General features: G+C 44.6%; 1 protein-coding gene across 1 annotated transcript in view; it reads left to right on the top strand.

Annotated features, from left to right (window-relative positions):
- Positions 1-1,203: 1,203 nt before the first annotated feature.
- Positions 1,204-14,720, top strand: part of Wdr89 (WD repeat domain 89) — a 43,478-nt gene continuing 29,961 nt past the window's right edge. Inside the window, exon 1 of the mRNA XM_028857975.2 lies at positions 1,204-1,297. The gene's annotated coding sequence lies outside the window, so the exon portion shown is untranslated. The remainder of the gene's footprint in view (positions 1,298-14,720) is intronic.

Below are 14,720 nucleotides of genomic sequence, written 5' to 3'. Positions count from 1 at the left end.
ACTCCAGGGGAGGGTCCTTATTTAATGACACCAAGATACTCCCTAGATAGTTAGTTCCCCCCTGCAGGTTCCTGTAGACATGCACAGCAGGTTGATTGCAGGAATGGCACTTGAATGTATTTCCAGGCCCCAGAGACTACCTGACTTGCTTTCACTAATGGTTTAACCAAGCACATGTTTTCTGAATTGTTTACACTGGAGGAGAACCCACATCTTGGCGTCCTCATGCCTGTTATGCCACAGGTGTTCATCAATAAGGAAAAAGAGAGCAGAGTCCACCTAAATCTAGATTCTAAGCTTCCCCGTGCACAAGGATGTGAGCCCATTTCCCTATTGGGAGGGACAGATGTCATGGGCTCCATTACCGTTGGAACATCGACCCTGTATCAAAATAAATTAAAAACAAAACGACAACGAAGCAATGCGTGGATGAGACAAGACCGGACCATCACGAACTATATAAAACCCACAGTCTGAGCCGGGCGGTGGTGGCGCACGCCTTTAGTCCCAGCACTCGGGAGGCAGAGGCAGGCGGATCTCTGTGAGTTCGAGGCCAGCCTGGTCTACAGAGCGAGTCCCAGGAAAGGCGCAAAACTGCCCAGAGAAACCCTGTCTCGAAAAACCAAAAAAACAACAACAAAAAAACAAAACCCCACAGTCTGGAGCCGAGGCAAAACTACCTCTAGATTTAGTAACTGTTTTATCCCGGACAAAGGGAGCGCTCCTGTCACCTTCAGCGTGACTGAAAGCCCGGTACATTCAAATCGGCCTGTACCGGAGGCTTTGTGATCACGCGGTTACTTCCGGTCTACCAAATCCTGCCTCACCCCCAGGAGAAGTCCCCTAGTCTTGCGTAACAACTTCCCGCTCCAGTCTGAGGAAGCGAAGGAAGTGCTGGAAGCACCAGCCTCATCTTAAAGAAACCGGCAAAGCCACCTGCCCACGAAAAGGCGGAACCCACGCTGTTCTCGTCGTTTATTGGCCACACATCCAGGAAGCAGGGAGGCAGGGACTTCCGTTAACCTGACCTAGGGGGCGGCGTTATGTGGCGCGTCCCCCGTCGGCCGAGCCACGCATGCGCAGGCTTCCTGCCCTCGTCCAATCGGCAGGTAGCAAGCGGAGCCGCTCTGCTCCCGTTGCTTTGGCGCCCGCGGTTGTGGACCGCCTCCTGGCTCTGGACCAATCCGCTTCAGCTTCCTCTATGATTTTAACCAATCAGAGGCGGAGGGCGGAGATCCGGCCGGCCGTGGGCAGAGCGTGGTTTTTCTCCAGCTCCAGTGTGGGGTTTGCTGCCGAGGTACCTTGTGCTGGGCCGGGCGGGGTGACAATCCCGGAGGGGCAGCTCTCTCTCTCTCTCGAGCGGCGACCGCCGTCGTCGTGCGGGATGCGCGTGGAAAGTTCTGGGTGGGGGAGCGCCGAGGGGAGCGGGTGGTGCGGGAGGACGGAGCACGTGCGTGCACGGGAAGCCGGGTGGGTCTCTGAGTGAGTGTCAGGCTGTGTGGCCCACGCCACTGAACGCTTGTTTCCTCTGCGTCAGTTTTCGGTGAAGGGTGGGTAGCCTCGGCTCGCTCGTGCCTGCCCTTCCTCGCAGTCATTCCACATCCACCTCCTCCTGGCTCGGGTCTTTTTCCTTGTCAGAAAGCAGACTTTTTCACTTAGGACGCGAAGCCAAGCAATACACTGTATGCTGGGATGCCAGCTGCTACGCCAAGTGACTTCCGTGTGTCGTGTCACCAAGTCCACACACCTCTGCAGAGCTAGGTGCTGGCCTGGTGTGGTGCACAGCAGTGATCCCAGCACCGACTGGGACGCAAGAGGATCCCCGAGCTGCAGGCCAGCCAAGGCTTCGCTTCCTAGGGAGACTTTGCCACACACACACACACACACACACACACACACACACACACACACACACACCAAAAAACCCCAAGAGGTAGGTGCTGTCAGCGTCCTCATTTTCATTAAAAAAAATTTTTTTTTTAGATATTAACTGTCTCTACTAGGTTAACTCTTAATAACTTAAACTTTCATGAATATAAAATTTAAGGATGGTACAACTAACAAAACACTGCTGTTCGCCCCCCCCCCCAGCTGAGGACCGAACCCAGAGCGCTCTACCACTGAGTTAAACCCCCAGCCCCTGTTTTCTTTCTTACCTTGAAATTATTTAGAAAACCAAAACAATGTACCTGGAAGCCAGTTAATTGATTATTGCTATTCACATAATAAGATGAGCTGGTAGAAAGGCATCGGCTAAGGTCCTGGCTCCTAACTTCACGTGTGTGAACCCCAGCGTCTTCAATTGCACGATTAATATCAATACCAAATTGCTTCTTAGTGTTGTGATAATCCAATGGGGAAAAAAATGGACTTAAAGTATATGTTACTGGTATCATCTCTACCGGTTTCTGCTTGTTTAACGCGTGTGCACAGGATAGAACTGTAACAACCTGCAACCTAGGAACAGTGTAAGTGTGAGATACCTGTGTGGACCACTTACTGGCCTATCGGGTTCAGGACAGTATTTATTACCCAAAAAATAAACTGAGAAGTGTCTGGTTTGTATTTTTACCTTAGATTTTATATAACATAAGGCAAAAATACGTCAGCCCACATTACTTTCTGAGTTTTCTTTTACTTCTCATCAGTGCAGTTTTGGAGTTCTGTCATTTAGTCTTTGTTTAATCTAAGTCATGCCTATGTTTTCTGTGACTTTTTTTTTCTTCGAGTTTCTCTGTGTAGTTTTGGTGCCTGTTCTGGATCTCGCTCTGTAAACCAGGCTGGCCTCGAACTCACAGAAATCCGCCTGCCTCTGCCTCCCGAGTGATGCCCGGCTGGTGTAGCTTTTTGAGACAGGTTTTCTCCGTGTAGCTATGGCAGTCCTGGAACTTGCTTTGTAGCCCAGGTCGCCCTCAAACTCAGAGAACTTGATGTTCTCTCAAATGCTGGAATTATAGGCCTTCACCACCAACCCAAGCTGCAACTTCTATTTATTACAAATGGAACTGAAGGCATTGCTTTTGTTGTTGTTTGAGACAGGGTCTTAAACTGTGTAGTTTTGGCTGGCCTGGAACTTTGTAGACCAGGCTAGCCTGAACTCAGAGCTCCACCTATCTCTGCCTTCCGAGTGCTGAGATTAAAGGCCAGTGCCATCACATAAAGCTTAGACATTGCTTTTTTGCTTTCCCACAATAATGCTAAAGAAAATTTAAAAAATAATTAAATAAGCAAGCAAAATACAAATCCTATATTTTCAGTGGTCTCTTTAAAAACAAAAACAGCCGGGTGGTGGTGGCGCATGCCTTTACTCCCAGCACTTGGGAGGCAGAGGCAAGTGGATCTCTGTGAGTTGGAGGCCAGCCTGGTCTACTGAGTGAGATCCAGGAAAGGCGCAAAGCTACACAGAGAAACCCTGTCTCGGGAAACACACACACACACACACACACACACACACACACACACACACACAAAAAAAAAAAAAAAAAACCCAAAGGGAAAAAACCCTCAGAATCTCATGGTACTCAGTCTAGCCTAGAGCTCACTGTATAGTTGAGGATGACGTTGAATTTAGGATCCTCCTACCTCCCTAACTCTGGAGTGTTGGCATTGCAGGTGTCTACCCTGATAACATATTACATATTACATGGTCCTGCGGATTAAACCCAGGGCTTTGTGCATTGCTAAGCACACTGTACCAACTGAGGCATGGCCTCAGCTGAGGTGATTTCTGTGTAGTTACTGACCTGATAATAAAAAATGAGAATATGTGTATTTCTGAAATGGGACCATTTCATGCTAGTTTAGGTTAATATCTTAGAGTGGATGATATACAAGTCACTACTAAGTTTTCTTTCTTAAGGTATTTTATTAAATTTATGGGGGGGGGGGGAGCGCATGATACTGCAGCTGTGGAAGCCAGAGAACAACTTGGGAATTGGCTCTCTGCTTCTGCCATGTAGGTTCAGGGGATCAAATTTAAGTCGTTAGATGAGTAATCTCTCTGGTACTCTTGGTTTTGGAGACATTCTCACACTATACCTCAGGCTGTCCTGAATTCACTGTTTATCTTAGGCTGGCCTCACATTTAATCCTCCTTCCTCATAAACCTCCATAGCTGACTACTGCTAAACTTTTGCGAGGGCTTATTAGTTTCATAGGGCTGCTGTAACCATTTACCACAAGCTCAGTGACTTCAGACAGCAACTGGGCAGTGGTGGTGCACACTTTTAATCCCAGCATTCAGGAGGCAGAGGCAGGCAGATCTCTGTAAGTTCAAAGCCAGCCTGGTCTACACAGTGAGTTCCAGGACAGCCAGGACTACACAGAGAAACCCTGTCTTGTCTCAAAAACAAACAAACAAACAAAAGACTGCATGAAGGGCTGGAGAGATGGCTCAGTGATTAAGAATGCTTTCTGCATTGGGTATGGTGGTGCATTCCTTTAATCCCAGCACTCTGGAAGGAGAGGCACCGATAGAGGCCAGCCTCATCTACATAGTGAGTTCCAGGACAGCCAAAGCTACAAACAAAGACCCTGTCTCAAAAAACAACACAAACAAACAAAACACAAAACAAAACAACAAACTGAAAAACTTCCTGCTCTTGTAGAGGACCCAGGTTTGGTTCCCAGCACCCACACAGGGCAGTCGCAAGATCTTCCATTTCAGCTCCTGCAAATCTGAAGCTGTTTCTGGCCTCTTCAGGCACTAGCACACAGGCCTGCATAGACATGTGTGCATAGGTCAAAATAAGCAGCACACATGTCTTAGCTTTTAGCTTGGTCTAAAATTGTTTACTGGGCTAATGTCAAGGTATCAAAAGCCTCTTGGACGTTTCAGAGGAAGATGTGTTTTTCTAGCCTTTTCCAGCTCCTAGTGACTGTCTATATCTGTTAGCCTGTGGCTCTTTTGTCCTTTTAAAGACAGTTTCACACTATAGCCCTGGCTGGCCTTGAATGTGTGGTAACTTTCCTGCATTATGCTTACAGGTGTGGAATTATATGTATGGACTATCCTGCCAGGCTCAGTTTTAGTTCCTTCTGACAGTCATCTCTGGTGGCTGTTTTCCATCGTCATCTCCCTCTGTAACCAAGTCTCCACCCGCTCCCTCTTCTGAGGAAACTTGTGAGATGTACGGCTTTCCCAGATAGCCAGAAATTATTCGCTCCATCTCAGGATGCTTAGATATGTGAAGCCCTTTTGTCCTCATGAGGAATGCTGATGGGTTCTAGGAGGTAGGTGGGATTTAAGTTTCTTTGGGAGCCATTAGTGAGCCCTCCACAAAGGCTCCGATGGGTGAAACACTGACGGAACTGAACTTGCAGTAGCGACTTGAAGAGAAAAGGTTTGTCAGGTAACTGGTAAGTTAGACTTCCAAACAGCTGTGAGAGAACCGAACAACTCTTCAGCAGCAAAGGTAACTGAATAATCATTCCTCTGCTATAAAACTAGAATTAATCATTTAGAAAAGTGTCATTGGATTCCAACCTACCTTAAGACTTCATGGGGCTGGAGAGATGGCTTAGCAGTTAAGAGCACTGGCTGCTCTTCCAGAGGACCCAGGTTCAATTCTCAGCAACCACATGGCAGCTCACGCCTGTCTGTAACTCCAGTTCCAGGGGATCCAACACCTTCACACAGATACACATGCAGGCAAAACAACTATGCACATAAAATAAAATAATTTTTTAAAAAGGAATTAATGTGACTTGCCTTCAGTTCATGATGACTCTGATGCCATTTGAATTATTTATTTATGAGATCATAACATTACTGTTGTTGGGAAAGACTGCGATTCATTCCGTGGCTTCTTTCCCAGTTTACTGCAATCATAGTTTTGTGTATCTCCCCTGCTTTAAATAGCGTGATCGTAGGTGATGGGAATTTAGGATAAGGAAACCAGCCACTCAGACAACCAGATTTGGGAGTGGTAGTGCATAGCACAGGGGAGGCAGGATTTTGAGAGTAGGAGGAAAACTGGAAGCCCCAGAGTTCAAGGCCTAGTATCAGCTACACAGTTTGAGGGCAGCCTGAGCACACGAGATCCTGTGTCAAAACAACGACAAAACCCAACCACTTCAGACCTCTGGGTCCTATTTACTCCTTACAATATACAGTAGGCTTTATGGAGAACTGGACTGATGGGGTTCTCTCTGGTCTCTCAGCAAAAAACACAGCAGCTCTGATGACCAGAGTTTCTCCCCATCTTCACAGAAAGACGATATCTCTTGCTAGAATTCATAGTTTTTGAGAGACGTGGGTCTGCTTTGCTAAGTACTAGTACAGATACACTGGAATACGTGTATGAAAAGCCAGCTCCAGAGAGGCATTCGTTACATAGAAACTTCATAAAGATTTGTGTTTGTTTGCTTTGATTAGGAGGGAAAGGACCAGGAGGAGTGCACGTGAGGGAAGTTTCTTGTGGGTCAGGCCTGGAAGTGCCCTCCATAATTTTCCTTCACATTCCATTGGCTAGAAGTCTTGGGCTTGGCTACATCTAACTTACCTGGTTGTCTGCCTAGCTGTTGATCTCTTGTGCAGGCAGTCAGCTAAGACACAGGCTCATCTGGCCAGCTACTTAGAACTTGCCCTCAAAGAGTCCCCAGTTTCCTAATCCTTTAAATTCTCCACTGTGCTGGTCTTTAATGCCAGCAGAGTAGGTAGTTCTGTGGGCACAAGGCCAACCTGATCTCGGCTAGCCAGGGTTCCATAGGGCCCTGTCTCAAAACCAAAACCAAAATGGATAAATTCTCCATTGGTATTTGGATGTCTTTAGACAACACTATTGTGCAGACCTCCACCCCCACCCCCACGCCCCCACCCCCGGGCTGATGTTAGACCCATGTTACTGTTAGATCCACAGCCAAAAGCGGCTCTCCTTTGCTCTGATGAAGTCTGGGCTTACAGACAGAAACCGCCATGCACATTTTTCTGTTTCCTGGCTGAGTAGTGTATGAAGTGAAGACATGACCTCTTCAAGGTAGTAGACTATACACAGGACCAGTAGACTGAATGAGGCCTGGGGAGGGGGAGCAGGGATGCCAGAGAGGGAGAGAATAGAGAGCAAAGAGAACCAAAAGCAGAGGACCAAGAAGGCTAAGGGGAAAGAGAAAGGTGGCCCAAAGGCAGGGTTATATAGGAATCAGAAGCTGGGGTAAGGGTGGGGATAGGGGATGGGGTGAGAAGAGCCTGAGAGGAGCCTGGACGCCAGCATGCACTTTGGTGTGCTGTATACTCAGTTAGCCCTTTGTCCCGGGTTTCTTTTGGACCTGATCAGAGTCTCTTCAATGTTTCCCATTAACTTTATTCAGTGTTATTAACTGTTAATGCGACATAATAAACAGCTAGAAGAGAGAATGTTTTACCACTGAGTTGTATTCTTAACCCTTCCTATTAAACTATTTATTTATTTTTGACATAGTGTCTCATGCAGGCATGCCTCATCAAGGCTGGCTGGATTGTGATTGTGTACCTGTCCCTTGTCTCCTCCGTGCCCCCACCCCCCAAGATCTTCCTGCCTCTGACTCTCAAGTGATAGAACTAAAGGTATGGGCCACCACTGTCCAGTCCTTTTCTCTTTTTTTTGGTTTGGTTTTTCAAGACAGGGTTTCTCTCTCCGTGTAGCCCTAGCTGTCCTAGAACTCATTCTGTAGACCATGCCTGCCTTAAACTCAGAGATCCATAAACTCAGAGATCCACCTGCCTCTACCTCCCAATAAAGGTATGCGCCACCACTGCCCCAGCTTTTCTTTTCTTTCTTTCTTTCCTTCTTTACTAAAGATTTATTTATTTATTATGTATACAGTGTTCTGTCTGCATGTATGCCTGCAGGCCAGAAGAGGGCACTAGATCTCATTACAGGTGATTGTGAGCCACCATGTGGTTGCTGGGAAATTGAACTCAGGACCTTTGGAAGAACAGCCAGTGCTCTTAACCGCTGAGCCATCTCTCCAGCCCCCCAGCTTCTCTTTTCTTTCTCTGACTTTAAACCCACTTCCTAGCCAAGGATGACCTGCTGGGTTTGCAGGCATCCATCACCACGCCAGGTTTCCGTGGTGTTGGTAATGGACCTAAGGCTTTGTACATGCTAGGCAAGCACTCTACAAGCAGCTGTACCCTCAAGCTCCTATTTCCTCTCTCCTTGAAACATGGTCTTACTTTGTAGCCCAGGTTAGCCTTGAACTCACTCTCCTTCTGCCTCAGCCTCCGGAGTGTTGGAATCACAGACATGTGACCAGTCCCTGAAGTGAAGCGAGGAAGTAGTGGGACCATAGGTCAGGAAGGCTCTTCTGAGCAGGTCCGTGTTCATCCAGGAGCCTTTCCTTTTTCCTCTCTGGCTAGAACACTGCGGTCATCCTTGGTGTAGGGATAGTTACGAACCTTGTATTCCTTCAAGTTACGTATCTCAGCAGTTGACATGCTGCCTGTTAAGTGATGCGCAGAACTGAAGAATAGGGGAGGGCTGCTACATATTCTGGATGTTTTCTGAAAGTCACCCTGGGTGTTCCATCTTTCTGTAAGTTTGAAAAAGTTAATTAACAGTTAACATTTTAATTTTTCAGGATTTAAAATGTTAGGCAAAGGGAAGGAGGGAAAAGACACTTGTCTTCAAGGACTATTAAGTGTAAGTGGGTGCATATTGAAATAAATAATGGCTATAATCTCTATTTATTTGATTATTCATTTATTTGACAAACTTTCTGTAGTCCAGGTTGGCTTTTAACTTGTTACCTTCTGCCTCAGCTCTCTTTTTTTTTCAAACATATACACACACAGAGGCACAAACATGCGTGCTCTTGCTCTTTCTCGATTGCTCTCTCTTGCTGCTAACGATTGAATCGAAGGTCTTATGCGTGCTAGATGATCCCACTCCCACATCACTACATCCCCAGCCCTACTGTTTGTCCTTTTAGATGTGCTGGTGATGGATCGCGGGGACTCACACATGCCTGAGGAAGTGATTTTCCACAGGGCTACATCTCCAGCTCCTTGCTGTTTGAAGAAAAAAAAAAATTCTGGCTGGATGTGGTGGTGCATAGTCTCAGGACTCCAGAGGCCAAGGCAAGCTAATCTGTGTGTTCAAGGCCAGCCTGGTCTACATGGTGAGTTCCAGGACAGCCAAGGCAGAACACAGAATTTTCGTGAAACTGCTTGGGTTACTCCTGTATCTTCACTGCCTGGCAACCTTGGTCTGTTTATTTTTAACTGCTCTGTTTATGCTTCAGTTTCCTCAGCTGTGAAACTGAAAAGCAATAAGCACCTCTTAGGATGTTGTGAATATTTGAAGGGCTTAACTATGCTTGACAAACACTGTTAATTGAATAAAATTCCTCCCCCTTGACTGTATTTGACGTTGTTAATTATTAATGTGATAAAAGATAGATGGCTGATCTATTTATTTTTACATTTTATTTTGTGTGTCGGGACAAAGTAAGGGAATTAATTTGCTTCTACCATACAAGTTCTAGGGATCAAAGGTTACCAGGCTTAGTGCCAAGCACTTTTACCTACTGAACTGTTTCTCCTGCCCGCTAATTTTAATTATATCTCAAAACTGACGATGTGTTTGCTTATTTTGTTTTGTTTATTGAGATGGGGTCTTTCTACATAGCCCTGCCTGTCCTGGAACTTTCTATGTAGACCAGGTTGGCCTTGAACTTAGAGGTCTGCTTGGTTCTGTGTAAGCATTGCAGCTTGGATGGAAAGGTATCCTGGCAGTCAGGAGCCAAGAAATACCACCAAGTCTCTGTATGTGTAGCAGCTTCCATCTCTGCTCCAGGGAAAGGTTCTCCAATGCAAGTGTAACAACTCTGTTCTGTTAGGGGAGAGTTTCTCCTGAGAAGTTGTTATAGCTCTGCTCCTCTAGGGGAAAGCTTTCCTAGCGGAAGTGATACAGTTGGAAGTTGTTACAGCTCTGCTCCTCTAGGGGAAAGCTTTCCTAGCGGAAGTGATACAGTTGGAAGTTGTTACAGCTCTGCTCCTCTAGGGGAAAGCTTTCCTAGCGGAAGTGATACAGTTGGAAGTTGTTACAGCTCTGCTCCTCTGGGGAAAGCTTTCCTAGCGGAAGTGATACAGTTGGAAAGTGTTGCAGTTCTGCTCTGGCTCTGCTGAAAGTTGTTACAGTTGAGCTTGGCTCCATGGAAAATATCACATGGCACAAACAAACCTCACTCATGAGATTTGTCAGGAAGGAAGAATCAGGAGGGTGGCTGTTTCTAGGGTGAGAAGCAGCAGCAAAGCGAGCAAGGTACAGAGATTTTATATTGGGGGGGCGGGGCAGTGCTTTCCAAGGTGCCTTGGGATTGGTGGATTTTTGTAACCTGATTCTGGGACAAGATCAGGGATTGGTGGGATTTCAAGCCCTGGTCCTGGACGTGTACTATCTTGTTCAGCTTCCCCTTACCTTTTAAGCTTTACATCACTTAGTTATATGTAATACCCAGATGTGGTAGTGCACACCTGTAATCCAAGAACTTGAGTGAAAGTTTGAGGCAGCCCATATGATCCTGTCTCAAATGACAACATAACCAAAAGAAAAAGTAAAAGTAATGCAATTAAATCTCTACCAATCCACAGAAATAGCTTAATGATTATAGGAATTTATTGTGTGTGTGGGGGTTAACTCACGATACAGGAAATAGGGATTGTAGCAGAATCCTGGGAAGGCGAGGCACACAAAAGAACTGGTAAATAACATAAGTGGGAATTAAAAAAAAAACAAAAACAAAAACAAAAAAAACAGGGTCCAGGGAAGATCTGAGATTTGCTGATAGTCACCTTCCCTTAAAAGTAAGCCATGGTAGTTCTGTACAGATGTTTTCCCTCATGGCCAGCTCCTGTTATCTGTGATACTGCCGATCCAGCTCATATGGAAGGCTCTGGATGGCGCCTCCATTTCCTATTGTGTTGGCTTGTTTTTGTGAGCACGTACTAATTATACTTACTGATACATGGCTTTCATCATGACATTGTCATGAATGTAGCTATGCCATGTTTAACTTCTCCCATTGCCCTCTGTTGTCCCACTCCTGTAGACTCCCTTCCTCACAACGAGTTCCACCTGCATTTTTCAAGACCATGTAAAACCGAATGAGTTCAATGAATTGCTGGCATGAGCCTGGGTGAGGGTTATTTATAGGGGCATGAGGCCCTGTTGATTACACCATGTAAGTAAATGTCTCTTCCTCATCCATGTTGTTACTTCTCGGCTGCTGTCAATCTCTTTATCTTGGTTCTGATTCTCTTAGAACCCTTCTTCTTCTCCTTGGACCTTTAGTCCTGCATTATTCAGACCTAAGGTTGTTAGCATGCATAACGTCAATCTGTTTTCAAGTAAGGAAGAAAGAAAATAAATGTTGAAGCTAATTTTTTTTCATGTTTTTCCCTACCTGTGATGCTTCTAGCCTTAATGTAGCACTGAGTTATTTTTGAAGGTATTCTAAACTTTCTCTTTAAGATTATAAAGTACTTTTGAGTCTTAATTAAGAACTAAGAAAGGAATTTGAGACTAACACAGTCCTCTGAGCCATTCTCAAATAATGCAACTCATGAGTCATTGGGCTATTTTTATCTTAAATGATTAATGTGTAGGTTTGTATTTTACATAAAAATATAATGTTATAAAGTACTGCATTCTGGAAATTTAAGATCATCCTATCTTTTTTGTGAAGTAAAAGTAGCATGTTGAATACTTGCTGAGTTTCTCAAAGTAGCTAGAGAGTAGATTAGTGTTTATTGAATGCTCTCTGCAGATAGAGAACTATGTAATATTGAAATCTGACCAATTCCTTGGCTTCTTCAGTTCTGTCTTTCTGGAGTGTGCTGGCCAGTTTATGTCAACTTGACACAAGCTAGAGTCATTGGAGAGGAAAGATCCTCAACTGAGAAAATGCTCCCATAAGATCAGGCTGTAAGCAAGCCTGTAGGGCATTTTCTTAATCAGTGATTGATGGGGTAGGGTCCAGCACATTGTGGGTCTGGACTGTATAAGAAAGCAGGCTGAGCAAGTCATGAGGAGCAAGCCAGTAAGCAGCACTCCTCCATGGCGTCTGCATCAACTGCTAGGTTCCTGCCCTGTTTGAGTTCCTGTCCTGACTTCCTTTGCTGATGAACAGTGATACAGAAGTGTAAGCTGAATAAGCCCTTTCCTCTCTAAATGTGGTCATGGTGTTTCACCACATCAATAGTAAACCAAACTAAGACATGGAGTTTTATGAGAATGAAGGAGGTTGGCATGAACTGACAGTCTCAAAGCTGTGATTGTGGATGGTTCATCAATATGTTACTTTTTAGTTTATTTCTTATGTAGACCTGCTTTCTTAAAAAAAAAAATAAGTAGGTAGGGGAGTTGATTGTGTCTTCTGAGGCTTTAGGTTAGTTTTGTGTTTAACCTGCCATTGTTACATATATGAGAATAAGTCTTACCTTTGTCTTCTTGTTCTCCACTGAGTATATTTTGTGTCTGTATTTGCCTACTCTCACAGGAAGCAGGGTTGCAAGCCACAGATTGATAGAATGATTGGCACACACCTCTGATCCCTGTGTTTAGGAGGCAGGGGCAGGGGCAGGAGGATTGCTGTGAGTTCAAGACTTGGCAGGAACACAGAGTGCCAGACTAGCCAGGGCTACATAGTGAGACCCCGTCTCATAAAGATAGAAAATGTTTTCTATCCTTATAAAGTTTATACTCTTTAGTAGGCAGAAGCAATGTAAAATACAGATAATTAACACATCAATTTACTTAGCATATTGCTACATGAATACCACAAGATATTGATATTTAGAGGAAGTTGAAATTCATTTTGTATTGGATTAATAAGAATTTTATGTAACCAATAGAAATTGAAGTCAATCTTGAGGCATAGATAGGAGCTAGGTGACTAAAAGGAGCTAGGTGACTAAAAGGATGTGGGCTTATTTATTTATTTATTGTTTTTTTGAGACAAGGTTTCTCTGTCTAACAATCCTGGCTTTCCTGGAACTTGCTTTGTAGACCAGGCTGGCCTCAAATTTACAGGGCTCTGCCTGCCTCTGCCTCCCGAGTGCTGGGATTAAAGGTGTGCACCACCACCGCCTGGCCAGGATGGAAGCAGTTTGTGGAACAGAGTCTCTTCTCTTCAGCAGTCTTTATTGCTTTTATAACCCTAGGGAGGGATGTGCCTTGTGAATCTGGTAAGTTTCAGGGATTTCCTGAGACTTGTGAGTTGAATATTTCCTGAGTCTTAAGTAGTATCTCTCCTGACTTCCAGGCCAGCCTGGCTATAATGTTTTAAAACTCACCCCTTCCAAAATAAAGAGAAAGGTTTATGAACTATGTATATGTTTATTTTCTAGTCAGTGCCATGCTGAATTTCAGCACATTTCATAGCAGAAAATTAGTTTCTAAGAACAAAACAATTTCAGAATTTCTCCACTGGGTTGGGGTGTGGTTATGCACACCCACCATACTAACACTTGTAAGGTGAAGCTGGAGAATTAAGTTCAAGGTCAGACTAGGCTACATAAAATCCTGTCTCAAAAAAAAAGTGTGTGTTTCTTCTGTGTGAAGTAAGAATTCCTTATTTTGTATTTGTAATCTTGCTTTCTATGTCCAGGACCAGTCTCGGTGCTAAATTAAGTGTTTCCTGGCCTCTGTGTTAGGAGCAAGGTTGCTGCAGAGAAGTGATAGGAAGAAAGGCTGATAATGGAAAGGTAAATACTGAAGGGACACCAAGGGCTGTTATCACAGTAGGGCTCATTACCTAGTTTATTCTCATCTTTTCCTTTATCAGAGGTGATTTGATTTTGAGTCTAGATAAGTAAGATTTGAAGTTAAGAGAAACAAATCATAGGAAAGCCCATTTTGGATATATTTGAAAGTTTGGTAGTATGTACAAGAAGGTGTAGGGGTTTGAGCAGACTCTAGAGTAAAGGGATTGGAATTTGAAGAGAGATTCCAGTTGAGGTGAAAGTCCACATGCTCACATGGTGGAAATAATTTATCTTGTCAGGGAGAGAGAAACGTCTGAGAAAAATTCAGTTCCATTTCAGTTGTCAGAGTTGGCTTCAGAACCGCCTGTTACTGTGAAAATGCTGTTTGGAGACTAGAGCTCCGTCCCGAGTCAGCCTGCATTCTCTGCATTCTCTGCTGTAGGACCCGGAGACTAGAGCTCCGTCCCGAGTCAGCCTGCATTCTCTGCTGTAGGATCCACTGCTAGATGGCAGTAGTAACCAGCGCCACAGGCAAGGAAGGCAGGTTTGAAGTGATGGGGCCAGTGTGAGGCAGTGAAGTAGCAATCAGCAGGTCATTTTTTTTTTACTCATTTTTATCCTTCACATCAGATCTATAAAGTAAGTAAAGTGTTCTTTCTCTTAATAAAGGGTGTTTACAGGGTGATTCAAGAATTACACCTCTGTTGCTTCTCTGTTAAGCTTTTACTGTGTTCAGAAGAGAGGAAATGAGTTTAGAACTTACAAGATTCTGATCTTATGATATTGAACAAATGTCTAATGCCTTATTGCATACATATTAGAAAAGACTAGATATATTTAAAGTTTTACCAGTGTTTGTTTTTTTTTAACTTTTCCCAACTCCTATATTTATGACCTAAAGACTGCTCTTCTACAGACACTGTCCCACTGAAATGATCTAAACCTGCCTCCTTGCTCAGCTGTGTATGATAACTGCACCTTCTTGTTCAATCTGTATTTCGTAACCCCACCTCCTTGGTCGGCCATATGCTGT

The sequence above is a fragment of the Peromyscus leucopus genome, chromosome 14 (genome assembly GCF_004664715.2).
Source record: "Peromyscus leucopus breed LL Stock chromosome 14, UCI_PerLeu_2.1, whole genome shotgun sequence".
In the NCBI taxonomy this organism is placed as follows: domain Eukaryota; kingdom Metazoa; phylum Chordata; class Mammalia; order Rodentia; family Cricetidae; genus Peromyscus; species Peromyscus leucopus.
The sequence above is the reverse complement of the archived record's forward strand: the minus strand, read 5'-3'. Positions and strand labels throughout refer to the sequence as shown.